The sequence below is a fragment of the Biomphalaria glabrata genome, chromosome 2, assembly GCF_947242115.1.
Source record: "Biomphalaria glabrata chromosome 2, xgBioGlab47.1, whole genome shotgun sequence".
NCBI lineage: Eukaryota > Metazoa > Mollusca > Gastropoda > Planorbidae > Biomphalaria > Biomphalaria glabrata.
In genome coordinates this window covers 58,614,305-58,630,052 of record NC_074712.1, presented here as the reverse complement: position 1 = coordinate 58,630,052, position 15,748 = coordinate 58,614,305, and the positions used below count along the sequence as shown (strand labels likewise).

General features: G+C 33.9%; 1 long non-coding RNA gene and 2 other non-coding genes across 3 annotated transcripts; all 3 read left to right on the top strand.

The window, feature by feature from the left end:
- The first annotated feature begins 609 nt into the window (after positions 1 to 609).
- Positions 610 to 683, top strand: Trnai-aau (transfer RNA isoleucine (anticodon AAU)). Its single transcript has one exon. It is a non-coding gene; the product is annotated as a tRNA-Ile (tRNA).
- Positions 684 to 3,738: 3,055 nt separating this feature from the next.
- LOC129924782 (uncharacterized) lies at positions 3,739 to 10,242 on the top strand. Its single transcript, XR_008776704.1, has 2 exons — positions 3,739 to 4,420; positions 9,742 to 10,242. It is a non-coding gene; the product is annotated as an uncharacterized LOC129924782 (long non-coding RNA).
- A 2,153-nt stretch (positions 10,243 to 12,395) lies between these two features.
- Positions 12,396 to 12,469, top strand: Trnan-guu (transfer RNA asparagine (anticodon GUU)). The gene has a single exon. It is a non-coding gene; the product is annotated as a tRNA-Asn (tRNA).
- Positions 12,470 to 15,748: the final 3,279 nt, after the last annotated feature.

Sequence of the window (15,748 nt, the reverse complement as noted above, 5' to 3'; positions counted from 1 at the left end):
CCTCATTACGCCTGTACTGCTATAAAAATAAATCTTTAAAATCATACACTGTACATTTACTATTAAAAAAGACAGCAACATGAACATTGTTATATATTTGAAACGGGTACTAATTTAATTTACCAGGAGAGATAATACATAATCGCACATCTACATTTTATGCTCTCTTTTTAATGAAATTTTTCTATTCTCTACATAACAGTAGAATATCATAGTACACATATATGTTAAAAATACTCTAGATGGAATACCGCAAAATCTTGCGAAACAGTAAAAATATAGGCTACGATTACTTGTACGCAATAAAACATTTGTTGAAAATCGCGAAACATCGAGTCCGCGATAAATGAATCGCGAAATACCGCTAGTGAGCAAACAGTGTGAATTTTTTTTACACACTACACAAGAGTCACAAAGGTACCGGTATGGTAATGTTGAGGCCAACTCAAAGCTTAGATCTTGACTTGTAGGCCTTCGGTTAGATAGATCTAAATCTAGACTATAGAACAAGAAAAATCCAACTGGAAGTATCTGAACAAATTCAACCTCTTTACCTTTGCAAGTACCGTACTGATAAGCTGGATGATTCTAATTATAGACAAGGTATGTGGCCGGTTAGCTCAGTTGGTTAGAGCGTCGTGCTAATAACGCGAATGTCGTGGGTTCGATCCCCATACTGGCCAATATAAGTATTTTTTTGTTATTTTAAAAAACAATCTGTGTAACTCTTTCGTAACTCTTGCGTAAATAATACGCTAAGCAATTTTAAGGGTGTGTTTTATAAAGTAAAACAAATCTAATACAATTGAAGTAAATCTTTTTCGCAATTCAGCTTAAATGTTTATGTAAAAAGTCTAATAAACAATATACCGGTATCTAGATTCTAGACCAAGAAGTAGACCTATAGATCTAGACTAAATCTTAATGAGTTGTAAATCAGAAGTCAGACTAAGTCTATAGTGTTCGATTTAAATTGAATGAATGAATATAACAATAAATAATAGCACACGCATTCCGAATCAGTAACATAGTTTAGTTCAAGCAGCTGGCGGTGTCAAAGTCACGGGTTCGATACCCGGTTTGAAACAAATATTTTTTTTAAATTTATTTTATTGTATTTTTAAGTTTTATAAATATTGTTTTTTAAATTTATTTTTTAAATGTATTTCTTGTTATAAAACGCTCAGAAAGACACAAAGATAAAGGCACATTCCTCATCCCATATGCTAGGATAAATTTGTACAAATACTCCTTCTTCCCTAATGCTATATTAGAGCATGGAATGGGTTGCCTGAGCTAGCCAGGAAAACCAGTGACTTGGCAGAATTTAAGTCATTGGTTAATATGCATGACTAAATGCATGACGCGTAGGACGTAATCATCTTCTTTTTTGAAGTAACGTCTGTATTATATAAGATAATATAAGATATCTCTATAGCCTATCTCTATAAATATTATTTCTCTAGCAAGGAATAGAATAAAGCAGTAAGACAGAGACTATAATATATCCTATAGGGTTCTAAAGTTAAAGACCACAGAAACTCTTATTTCAGCTTGGACAGGACTTCTTAAATCTTATTTACTTGCTTTCTAAAAGTGAAAGGAACTGCAGAAGAGGATGACGTATATGCAAGTACGTAGCGTCTAAAGTACACATTTTAAATGTCATCACTTGTGGAAAAACAGGACTATACAAAAATATAGCCTACCACATAAAGCTCTTTGACTTATTAAAATTAGATCTGTGTATTGTTAGACACCTTATTTATATAGGTTAGTTATTTTAGTTATTTAGCGACGCACCATAGTAGACGCATATTGAACGGGACTAGTGACGTTTGGGATATGTTGGGTTAGAGACCGGAAAATCAGTTAGCGATAGAACAATCCAGGGTAACGACGTGTTTAGTGACAGAGACTTCTACTGTGGCCTTTTATCAGAATAAATCCATGTACAATTGTTCATCATCGTTGACTACTTCTCTTCACTCGTTACAACCGATGTTAATTGTTCCTGTCTGTATTGTTGTTCAACTACACGGAATACACCCGAACATCTACACCCAAACGATTGCAGAGTAATTTGGTTGAAATCCAACAGTCATCCATAGTTGACTTCAAGACAGCCTGAACAGGCAACATCACAGTGGCGACCCCGACGCCCGAAGTCTGAACATCGAACCGGACCTCGAAGCTGAACGTTTACTCAGGTGAGGGTCGTGCACTCGAAGTTATAAAGTTTATCGGAGTACGGCTGAACACAGCATCATCGCAGAGTGACTTTGTTCTAGATCTACATGTTCTTGATCGCACGTTCAACGAGCCGTTAACTCAGGGTGACCTTCGTCAGGACCGTAATCATCGCAACGCCTGATCTTCATATGCTGAATCGACCTACAACCAGAGAAACCGTTCGTTCATAACGGGTGAGAGATCGTTAGTGAATCTGTTGGACATATTTTTTCTTCGTCATAGGAGCCACATCGAGTATCAAGTTTTACCTCGTCAGTTTCGAGAAGGACAGTTTGCCCGCTGTCAGAAGTATTGTGAGTACTACAAGTTTGGTAGCTAACTAAATCGAAATCGCTCTGTCGTCTTACCCTTGGAGAGATTCTTGTGGAGCAGTTTGCTCATTGAACCGGTTGCTTACCACTTTTATAACGGTCACTGTGTTTAACCTTTGGAAGGTTAGTGAAGTAATATTTATCAGTACTGAACATTGATCTATGTAGTATTCGTTAGTCTAGACGATATCTAGACGTGCTGATAGTGAAGTTGTGGAAACAGCTACATCCACTTAATTTCGTTGAAAACCGTTAGTCGTATAACGGAACGTCGTCGGAGGTGACCTTGGTTTCACCCAGTCTACATTGGACAGTTTGGTCTATTGAAGCAGAGTACAACAGCAAACTTCGTCGTACTACCAGAGTAGCAGCAGAAGCAGTGAACTATTTTAGAGAACCGTTATTCGTCAGCCCAGATCAAGTCATCGTCAAGAAAGTCGTTATTCGTCAGCCCAGATCAAGTCATCGTCAAGAAAGTCGTTATTCGTCAGCCCAGATCAAGTCATCGTCAAGAAAGTCGTTATTCGTCAGCCCGGGGTCGCCACTGTGATGTTGCTAGTTCAGGCTGTCTTGAAGTCAACCAATTACTCTGCAATCGCTTGGGTGTAATTGTTCGGGTGTATTACGTGTAGTTGACCAACAACACAAACAAGAACCATACAACACCTGTTTTAACAAGTGAAGAGATGTAGTCGACTCTGATGAACAATTGTACATAGATTTATTCTGATAAAAGGCCACAGTAGAAGTCTCTGTCACTAAACACGTCGTTACCCTGGAGTGTTCTATCGCTAACTGATTTTCCGGTCTCTAACCCAACATATCCCAAACGTCACTAGTCCCGTTCAATATGCGTCTCCTATGGTGCGTCGCTAAATAACTAACCTATATAAATAAGGTGTCTAACAGATTGCCCAGATCAAGTCATCGTCAAGAAATTCGTTATTCGTCAGTCGTCCAGATCAAGTTGCCGTCAAGAGACTGTTATTTGTCAGTAGTCGTCTACACAAGTCAAGTCATCGCCAGAAGAACCGTTAACCTATTCGTCAGTAACTGTGTACACAAAGTCGTCGGAACTACACATACGGTCATCAACAGTCGTCGAAGGAACTGAAACATTTTGCTGTGGCATATCAGGACATCTGTGGCATTACGTGGCATACCCTGGTGGCACCGGAGAACAGAGTCAGAACTGGAAGAGAGGCAGTGGAATTTGTTGTGATCTAGCATATTCGGGAGTCCGAACAAAGGGATCTTTCTTATCAAAAGCTAAGTGCCATTTTTCTTATTAGTGTATGTTTAGATTGCCCTTAGAAATAGATTTTGTCTAAATTTGGTATGTTAGCCTGAGTAAAATCAGGTGGTGCTGAAGCCTTAAACCCGTTCGGGGTAAAGACATAATTTAGATGAAAAACTATATTATACGTTTAGGATTGTAATTTGTTTTGTTTGTGTAAACGTCATATCCGTTGTTGCTTAGTTACTTCGTGACGTTATCATTGTGTGCCATATTGTCATATCCCAACCCATAGCGATAGTCTCATTTAATTATTTCATTTGTTTATATTATTTTAAATTATTTATTTTTATTAATTTAATTAGATCTGTATTTTTTTTCACTTAATGATAGAAAGTGCGGGTAGGATTCTTTTACTGTGAATCAGACTAAAATAATTTTAGTTTGAGCGGTTAAAATCAAATATGATTTTGCCATGAGAATAATGCCGAAACTGGCTATGTAGTCAAACACTGTCGTCTGGCTAAATATAGATCTACAAATTGTTGTACATCTCTTTCGTACAATTAAATCATCTAGACTCTAATTTGAAATATTATTAATTGAAAAATGAATGAAGGTAGTACATTCTAGATATATATATCTTGTTGAAGATATATTTGACATTGTATACACATATTTGTTTCATATGGTTAAATAGAACCATAATTTCTGGATTGGATCTAAGAAATCTATGATAACTTAAACCTATCTTATCTACTCTAGATCTAGACTCTAGACAGTCTTTGAATTTACTCTAGACACTTCAGTCATACCAAATTTTAAAATTGATCATAGTTATTCATACTAGATCTAATAGTCATAGTGCTCTTGATAACTATAGATCTAAATTGTATTATTATACATACTATAATATACTAGATTTAAATTTGTGTGATACTAGATCTAACATACAGATCTGAATATAACTCAGACTAGACTTACTCATTTACTAAATCTATAGATAGAGACATAACACTTAAAACTTGTATAAAAGTTTGTAAAAACCTAAATATAAAATAAGTTTAAAGTATAGCCATAACCAATATAGGCTAAGTAAAAATATATATAAAATATAAAATACAATGGCTACATCATCATATGTGGACCTTAAGGAGGTTAAGGAAACAGCTATGCAGGATGGAAAGGCCATGGAGTTAAAAGGAAAGGACTTAGCAGCTTATGTACAGCAAGTTGTGAAGGAAGAAACGGAACGTCAAAGACAAGAGATAGAGAGACAAGATAGGATCAGAAAGGAAGAATATGAGAAGCAAAAAGAGGACCAAGAAAGGCAGAGAGAACATGAAGCTAAAATGGAGAAGATGAGATTGGATGCAGCACAAGCCAGAGCCCAAACTGAACAAGGAAATAACACAAATAACTCAAATAATTATACCACTCAAAGAGACAACCCTAATTCGCAGACATGGCTAAAGAGAAAGATACAAAGTTTTGATGAACAGAAGGATGACATTGGTGATTTTTTGAAAAGATATGAGGCAAAAATGTCTACATTTAATATGCCTGAAGAAGAATGGTCTGAAATACTGATAGACTTTGTTCATGGTCAAGCTCTAACAATATGCCAAAATCATGACCATCATATTGATGATAGCTATCAAGTTTTAAAAAGAGAATTATTGAATGCCTATGGTCATAATGCTACAACTTTTAGAAAGAAATACTTTGACAATATACCATCATTAGGAATAGAACCCCAAACTACCATTAATATGGAAAAGGATTTTTTCAATAAGTGGGTAAAATTAGAAAAAGTGATAAACTCTTATGAAGGATTAAAAAATTTTATTCTAGTGGACAACTTTGTAAATAAATGTGATCCTCAATTACAATCTTTTATTAGAGAAAGAAATCCAAAAACTATAGATGAAATAACAGAGATAATGAGAGTATACAAAAATGCCTATCCAAATAAACCATTTTCTGATAGGGATAAGAGCAAAGTAGATTTAATAGGATACACCAAAGAAAATGTTGATAGAAGTAGAAATAGAAACAGATCAAATAGTGGAAATAGAAAATATAGTGAAATAACCTGTTTTAAATGTCAAGGAAAAGGTCATATAGCAGCTAACTGTAGAAGAGGGAATAGTAGGTCTGGAAGTAGAAATAGGTACAATGAACAAAATAACAGTAGATATAGGAGTAGAGATAGGAATGACAGGGGAAATTATAGAAATAGGAGTTGCAGTAGGGAATACAAAAATAAAGGGACAGATAGGATATATTTCATGGAAGGAAATAGGAACAATTTTGCAGTGTACCCAGGGTTTGTAGATAGAATTCCGGTGGAATTAATCAGAGATTCAGGTTGTAACACCTTGGCAGTAAAAACTAAATTTGTCAAACCTCATTGGTATAAAGGGTTTACTAGGAAAGTAGAATTAGCAGATGGCACCGTAAGGGAATTTAAAGCTATAAGAGTATACATTGAAACTCCATTTTTCACTGGTTATTGTGATGGCATTGCAATACCAGAAATGAGATATGATATGTTAGTAGGAAACATAAAAGGAGTTAAAGAATGTTCAAGAAAAGAATTAGAAGACTGGCAAAACAAATACAAAAACATAAGACAAAATCATGAAAACATAGAAACACAAAATATAACAAGTATGATAATAACAAGATCAATGGATAAACAAGATGAGAAACAAGAAAATACAATAAATGTAATAAGTAATGATAAAGAAAAAGAAACCAGTAAAGTAATACAAATAGAAAATACAGATGTTAAGGAAAGAGAGATAGAAAATGAAACACAAAATAGTCTTGAAACACAAATATCTCAAAGTGAAAAAGAAACAACACCCACATTTGCATTAGAACAAATGAATGACAATATTATTGGGAAAATTTATTCAAGAATATCAGATAAAAACAATAATAATCCAATGGAGAAATTTTGTATAGAGAATAAAATATTATTTAGACAAACAAGTAATGATAACAAGAAAATAAAACAACTTGTCTTACCACAGAAATATTGGAAAGATGTTTTAATCATGACACATGATAATAATTTAGCAGCACATAGGGGAGTAAAGAAATGTTATAGGAATTTGTCAAAACAAGTATTTTGGCCCAAAATGAAAGCAACAATAAACAAATACATAAACTCATGTGACATATGTCAAAAGAGATCTAACAAAAGCCTAGTGAATAAAGCACCTATTCAAGAAATGGATGAACCTACAAAACCATTTTAGAAAGTATCTATTGATTTAATAGGTCCTTTAATTCAAACTGAAAATAATAACAAATACATTTTAACAGTAATAGACATGTTTAGTAGATACCCAGAGGCAATCTCATTATCAAATACAAGTGCAGAGAATATAATTAATGCCATAACTCAAAAAGTAATTACAAGACATGGTATACCTAAAATTATATTGAGTGATCAGGGATCTCAGTTTAAGTCAGAACAATTTAAGAAATGGACTAAACAATACAATATACAACACATATACTCTTCGGTTTACCACCCAGAGAGTAACGGTTTATGTGAACGATATGGTGGTTCATTAAAAAGATCACTAACAAAAATAATTCAGAATAATCAGAACAAGTGGGATCATTACATTAACTATGTACTATTTGCTCATAGAAACAACATCCATGAAGCAACACAATTTTCACCATATGAAATAATACATGGAAGAAAACCTAGAGATGAATTAGATGTTTTTAAAGAAAATCTAATAGGCAATGAGAATAAATTAAATAATGACAGTGAAACAACAATCACAACAGAATTGAAAGAAATATGGACTCAAGCATATAACAACAATAAGAAGTACAAACAAAGTGCTCATGAGAATATAAATAAGAAAAGACAATTGAAAACACTAGAAGTAGGAAACAATGTATTAATATTGATAAATGACCTGAAAAATAAAATTGGTAAACAATGGAAAGGTCCATTTAAGGTGATAAAACAAATTAGTGATGTGAATTATCAAATTGAAATAAATGGGAAAATTAAAACATATCACATAAATAATTTGAAACTGTATCATGATAGAGAAGATGAGTTGATACAAAACATTCAGGAGAAAATAGAAAGTAAATTTTCAGAAAGAGAAGAATGCTTGATGATAATAACAAATGAAAATCACAATGAAAATGATATTAAGGAAATACCTGTAATAGAAACAAAAGAGAATCAAACTTGGCAAAAGATTAATCTTAATAATTTAACTAAGGAAAAGTCAAAAGATATAACTAAAATAATACAGGAATACAAAGAAATTTTTTCCAGCATACCAGGAAAAACAAATATTATTAAACATGACATTAAAGTAACAGATACAAAACCTATCAAGCTTAAGCCATATAGAATACCGCTACATTTACAAGACAAAGTAAAGAAAGAAATAGACAATTTACTAGAATCAGGTATAATTGAACCATCAACATCTCCTTATGCTTCACCAATTGTGATAGCCAAAAAGAAGAATGGAGATATAAGGTTATGTATTGATTATAGGAAACTTAACAACATCACAGAATTTGATCCATATCCAATGCCAAATATAGAGGATATTTTACATAAATTAAATGGAGCAAAATTTTTTACTAAATTGGATTTAACTAAAGGTTATTGGCAAATACCTTTAACAGAAAATGCAAAACCTTACACAGCATTTGTAACGCCATATGGTATTTTTCAATGGAATTATATGAGTTTTGGATTAGTAAATGCACCTGCCAGATTTTATAGAATGATGAACATGATAATTGGAAACAAAGAAAATGTTATTTGCTATTTAGATGACATATGTATTTTTAATAATAGTTGGGAGGAACATTTGGTAGATGTAAAAGAAGTGTTCAAAATAATAAAAGAAAGTGGACTTACAATTCAAGCAGAAAAAGTAGAAATAGGATTGGAGGAAATAATTTTCTTAGGACATAAAGTAAATAACAACATGATTAGCCCTATTGAAGATAACATAAAGAAAGTACTTAATATTGAAATACCTACAACAAAAAGACAAATTAAAAGCATATTAGGAATAGTAAATTATTACAGAAAGTTTATAAAGAACTTAGCAGAAATAGTGAATCCATTAAATGACTTACTTAAAAAAGGAAAACCTCAAAAAATAGTTTGTAATGAGGAATGTGTGAAAGCTATTGACAGAATTAAAGATGTTTTTAGTCATGAACTAATATTAAGGCTACCTGATAAAGACAAAATATTTTATGTCACAACTGATGCATCTGGTAATGCTATTGGTGGTTGTTTAATGCAGAACTATGATAACTTACATCCTATATTATATGTAAGTAGAAAATTGTCAGAGGCAGAGAAAAAATATAGTGTCATTGAAAGAGAAGCCTTAGCTGTAATATGGGTAATTACTAAGCTAGAGAGCTATTTAATAGGAAGGAAATTCATATTATTAACTGATCATAAACCTATTCAGTATATACAGCAAAAGAGCATGAAAAACAGTCGTGTTTATAGATGGTTCTTAGCACTACAGGAATATAAATTTGAAGTGAAAGCTATTAGTGGATCTGTGAATATTGTAGCTGATCTATTGTCTAGAATGACATTGAAGTGAAATAATTTTGTAAATAAACTATGATTATGTTGAGTATGTAATATATATTAATATATTGACACCATTTATATGTTATGGAAAAGGGAGATAAGTAAATTTGATGTTAAGCATTTAAAAGTAAGTATGGATATTTTTTTTTTTGTGTGAGAATCACTTCATATATCATTGACGAAAGTTAGTTCTATGGAAAAGGGTGAGTATAAAAGAAAAATGGACAAAAGCGTATAAAAGGGTGGTAAGAAAAAATTTATTGAATGTGTAAATAAAGTCTATAATTGTTTTTTGAAATATTGTATTTTATCAGATTACTGCCAGTGAAGAACGCTTGTGACGTGTGACGTGTCCATAAGATGCCACATTTTCTTTTATGATGAACTGTGTACTAATGAAGATGATTCTGGAATGTTATGAACATTGACATTGAATATGAGGAACTGTCAAGTCAAGATGAAGATGTCAAGATGAAGATGTCAAGATGAAGATGTCAAGATTTTATGTTTGTTGTCTTCCCCTTAAATTGAAAATGCCCTTGTAAGACTTGACAGTAGTGGAAAAATATTGACATATTTTTTTTTCAAGGGGGGGAGGAATCTGTTAGACACCTTATTTATATAGGTTAGTTATTTTAGTTATTTAGCGACGCACCATAGTAGACGCATATTGAACGGGACTAGTGACGTTTGGGATATGTTGGGTTAGAGACCGGAAAATCAGTTAGCGATAGAACAATCCAGGGTAACGACGTGTTTAGTGACAGAGACTTCTACTGTGGCCTTTTATCAGAATAAATCCATGTACAATTGTTCATCATCGTTGACTACTTCTCTTCACTCGTTACAACCGATGTTAATTGTTCCTGTCTGTATTGTTGTTCAACTACACGGAATACACCCGAACATCTACACCCAAACGATTGCAGAGTAATTTGGTTGAAATCCAACAGTCATCCATAGTTGACTTCAAGACAGCCTGAACAGGCAACATCACAGTATATACAAACAAATTAGGTCATATATGTTTCATTTATTTAGAAAACTTTAAAAAAAAACAAAAAACAATCGTCCTCGGGCCAGGATCCCCATTTAGATCGTCATTTTAAAAAAAACAACAACTCTAGACTAGATTCTGACTAATTAGATTTGACTCTAAGACTAGATCTGATAGTATCTCCTGGAGCGGCAGAGTTTGACACAGTTCTGCATGTATATGTATCTGTTCTAGGGCTAGTTGACAGGGCAGCTTTCTTTTTCTTTCTCTTGACTGATGCAAAGCTGAAGTCATTGTGCTGAACTCGATTCTGGCATAGCTCCGAAATGGACAAATCAACATATATCTTTCAACAATTCGAAGAGAACATATCAGGGATATAGGTCCTATTAAGCACAGAATATATATTCTGACATTATATATATTTAATAAAGCAATTGGAATAAAATAAAACTGTAAACAATGCCATCAAATATTGAACTAGTCCATAAGCAAAAAAAAAAAAAAAAACTGCCTATACTGTACTTCTACCATTAGTCTCAAAACTCAGGCCTCTCTACAACTAGACTATATTATATAATATAGAGTCTAGTTGTTATATATATTATATAATATAGTCTATTATAGTTGTTATAGTTCATTATATAATATAGAGTCTAGTTGTTATAGTTATTAGAGTGATACACGAATACTCATGTTATACGACGTAATTATCTTGTGAGTTGTGTTAACAAGGAATATTTAACGTAGGTCTGTAATTAATAAGATGAATTTAATATCTAGACTACTGTGATCAGAGCAGTGTAGAAAAGACAAAAGTCTACAAGATTTCAAAGCAGATCCAATAGATCGATACTCTAGAATCTTTTTAATCTAAAGTATTAAATCTAATATTATAGATAGACTAGCATATGAATATTGGTCCTTAAATTATGTTAAAGTATAATAAAGTAAAGTTCCCCTTTTAGACCTTTTTATATAGGTTATATAGCCTAGATAGAATATATTCTAAATTCAGATGTAATTAATAAAGGCCTAGGTATAGGCTAGATATATTCTAGTCAAATAGCAGATTATAAAATCTTACTTACGACTAGACTCTGTACCAAATCTAATAATAAATAATAATAACAACAATAATAATCTTTATTATCAATAAGGAAATTTGTCTTACAATTTGTGCATTACACCAAACAAAACAAAACTATTGAAAACAAAAATATATAGGCCTACATTCAGTCATTCACACCAAACTCACTCATAGTTTACATGTGAAAAGTTAATATCAGATAGTTGAATTTTACTTAATGATCTGATTGCCAGGGTGACAAAACAGTTTTTGTGTCTGTTTGTCTCTGCTATCAGTGTCTTATACACTTGTAGAATCTATTCTATATCTCTTTGTGATGGTAAAATCACAGAATCCTGACCCACGTGGTGATTTTTTATTTCTAGAATCTTTTAGCTTTCTTATTAATGTTTTTCTCAAACAGCTGCCTAATTGTTGTTGTTTTTTTTTTGTTGCCAATGGCTTTAACAGCAGCATTTATGACCCTGTTAAGTTTATTTTTTATTGTTAGGTTGTCATACCAGGCAGCGATGCTACGGTCTTAGTATTCAGTAAAGTCTAGTAAGAGTAGACAGTCAGTTATCACATATAGATCTAGAAATAATCTAGATTGATAGATCTAAATTCTAAATTAAGATAAGTAGATCGAGATTTAAGTATATTAGATATATTATCTATATCTAGCTTTATTTCTTATAGATCTAGACTAGTTTGTCTCGACAGCGTAGCAAAACATTAAATGAGTCTAAATTCTAGATCTAGAATCTAGATATATTACACACTTTACACAGTGTGTATGATACGGCCTTGAACCTCATCGCAACTATTCAGCTAAGCGAAAAAAATGTGGTAAAAATAGTAACCGATTGAAAGACTATTTTTGTTTCGCTCAGTTTTCAACCGTCTCTGTGGCGCAATCGGTTAGCGCGTTCGGCTGTTAACCGAAAGGTTGGTGGTTCGAGCCCACCCAGGGACGTTAATTTTTTTAACTTTTTAAAAATTTTATGTTATATTAAATCATATTTTTTTTTTTAACTTGCTATATCATTTGAAAAGTGACCATTAAAATTCTCATGAAAAAGTCCAGGTTCACTTCGATGTGAAAGAACTAGATCTAGTAGTGGTAGGACCCCTATTTGTAGACAAGATTAGCACATATGGAGGTGTGATTCAAAATAAGTTTTCATTTCCCTTGATTCAATGTTGAAAAGGTTTTGATGTACTTGATGACGCAAACTGGATGGCGGCGTCATAAAACTATGAAAACCATTATGGCCAGTCACCATAGTTGTTCATCATAGACATAAATTTGTTTATGTCTATGTTGTTCATTTAATCTTAGAGAATTAAAAGAACAAAGATAAATCTATAGGCCTGCTTCTTCTGCTTTTAAAAATTATATTTCTTAATAGGGATTTTATTGTTTTACAATTTTCATACTGCCGATACGAATTGTGTCAAGAATTTGTAGTTAAATTTAATTTTTTATAAAGCTTATATCAACTCACTCTGGTCAAAAGTTTGTTCACGTTATTTCTCAAACACCCAATCTCGGATCAAACTGATGTTTCGCACAATTATTTCTTTTATCTGACAAAACAAAAATCAATAATTTAAAAAAATTACGAATTAGTTAATTAACTGTTGGTAGTTAATTATTTTCTTTGGTTAGAGGAGGCTGAGTAGGCTTTAGCCCCATCGAGTTCGAATTCAAGTTATTTACATTTTTATATGAATGCATTAAAAAGTGATCATCCACCACCAGACATGTGATAGGATCTTAGTGTATTGAGAAAGCTACCACCACCAGACATGTGATAGGATCTTAGTGTATTGAGAAAGCTACCACCACCAGACATGTGATAGGATCTTAGTGTATTGAGAAAGCTACCACTACAAGACATGTGATAGGATCTTAGTGTATTGAGAAAGCTACCACCACCAGACATGTGATAGGATCTTAGCGTATTGAGAAAGCTACCACCACCAGACATGTGATAAGATCTTAGTGTATTGAGAAAGCTACCACCACCAGACATGTGATAGGATCTTAGCGTATTGAGAAAGCTACCAGCACCAGACATGTGATAGGATCTTAGCGTATTGAGAAAGCTACCAGCACCAGACATGTGATAGGATCTTAGCGTATTGAGAAAGCTACCAGCACCAAATGGTCCAGACATGTGATAGGATCTTAGCGTATTGAGAAAGCTACCAGCACCAGATGGTCCAGACATGTGATAGGATCTTAGCGTATTGAGAAAGCTACCAGCACCAAATGGTCCAGACATGTGATAGGATCTTAGCGTATTGAGAAAGCTACCAGCACCAGATGGTCCAGACATGTGATAGGATCTTAGCGTATTGAGAAAGCTACCAGCACCAAATGGTCCAGATATGTGATAGGATCTTAGCGTATTGAGAAAGCTACCAGCACCAAATGGTCCAGACATGTGATAGGATCTTAGTGTATTGAGAAAGCTACCACCACCAAATGGTCCAGACATGTGATAGGATCTTAGCGTATTGAGAAAGCTACCAGCACCAAATGGTCCAGACATGTGATAGGATCTTAGCGTATTGAGAAAGCTACCAGCACCAAATGGTCCAGACATGTGATAGGATCTTAGTGTATTGAGAAAGCTACCACCACCAAATGGTCCAGACATGTGATAGGATCTTAGCGTATTGAGAAAGCTACCAGCACCAGATGGTCCAGACATGTGATAGGATCTTAGCGTATTGAGAAAGCTACCAGCACCAAATGGTCCAGATATGTGATAGGATCTTAGCGTATTGAGAAAGCTACCAGCACCAAATGGTCCAGACATGTGATAGGATCTTAGCGTATTGAGAAAGCTACCAGCACCAGATGGTCCAGACATGTGATAGGATCTTAGCGTATTGAGAAAGCTACCAGCACCAAATGGTCCAGATATGTGATAGGATCTTAGCGTATTGAGAAAGCTACCAGCACCAAATGGTCCAGACATGTGATAGGATCTTAGTGTATTGAGAAAGCTACCACCACCAAATGGTCCAGACATGTGATAGGATCTTAGCGTATTGAGAAAGCTACCAGCACCAAATGGTCCAGACATGTGATAGGATCTTAGCGTATTGAGAAAGCTACCAGCACCAAATGGTCCAGACATGTGATAGGATCTTAGTGTATTGAGAAAGCTACCAGCACCAAATGGTCCAGACATGTGATAGGATCTTAGCGTATTGAGAAAGCTACCAGCACCAAATGGTCCAGACATGTGATAGGATCTTAGCGTATTGAGAAAGCTACCAGCACCAAATGGTCCAGACATGTGATAGGATCTTAGCGTATTGAGAAAGCTACCAGCACCAAATGGTCCAGACATGTGATAGGATCTTAGCGTATTGAGAAAGCTACCAGCACCAAATGGTCCAGACATGTGATAGGATCTTAGCGTATTGAGAAAGCTACCAGCACCAAATAGCGCTAAACAAAAACAATTGGTAAAAATATTTTATAATCGCGTAGACTTATTCTATTTAGTCTTGATCTATTATACATGTAATGACATGATTCAGGAAGTGAGGGAGTGAGGAAGTGAGGAAGTGAGGGAGATACAGAAAGAAGACAAAATGAAAATGTCTGAGAGTGAGAGTAAAAGAGAGAAACAGATGGCCATAAATTTAAATAGAATGTTAATGGGAGGTAACTGTTCCTAAAAAATAGTAATATGTAATGCATTGTTATTTCCCTTGTCAAGCGCCTCCAATTTTCATGAAATGGTCGTTTTTTTCCAAAAAAAAAATGCATTAGGGTTTATTCAGTCACATTAAAATTATGCACTGATAAATTACGGAAATCCCTCATAAATAAAAATTATAATGTCTGTCTATTAAATGTGTTCTTCGCAAATCAAGTGTCGATTGGTGAAGTCAATCTATAGTCAGTAAAGCTTTTAGCTCAAATATTACATCAATGGAGCTTTCTTAATGCCCTTCGAATCGCTTCCCTTTCATTACCTACAAACGCTTTTGGGTATTTTGGAGCACTTCATGTAGTACTGGAGATGAAATCCTGGAATTTCTCTCGAGTATCAATATATCCTGATCTTCTCAGCTAGTGAAAGTTCCGTCTATTCAGGAGACCTCAACTCAGAACGAGAATCACAGCCTAGGTGGGTCTATTCAGGAGACCTCAACTCAGAACGAGAATCACAGCCTAGGTGGGTCTAGTCAGGAGACCTCAACTCAGAACGAGAATCACAACCTA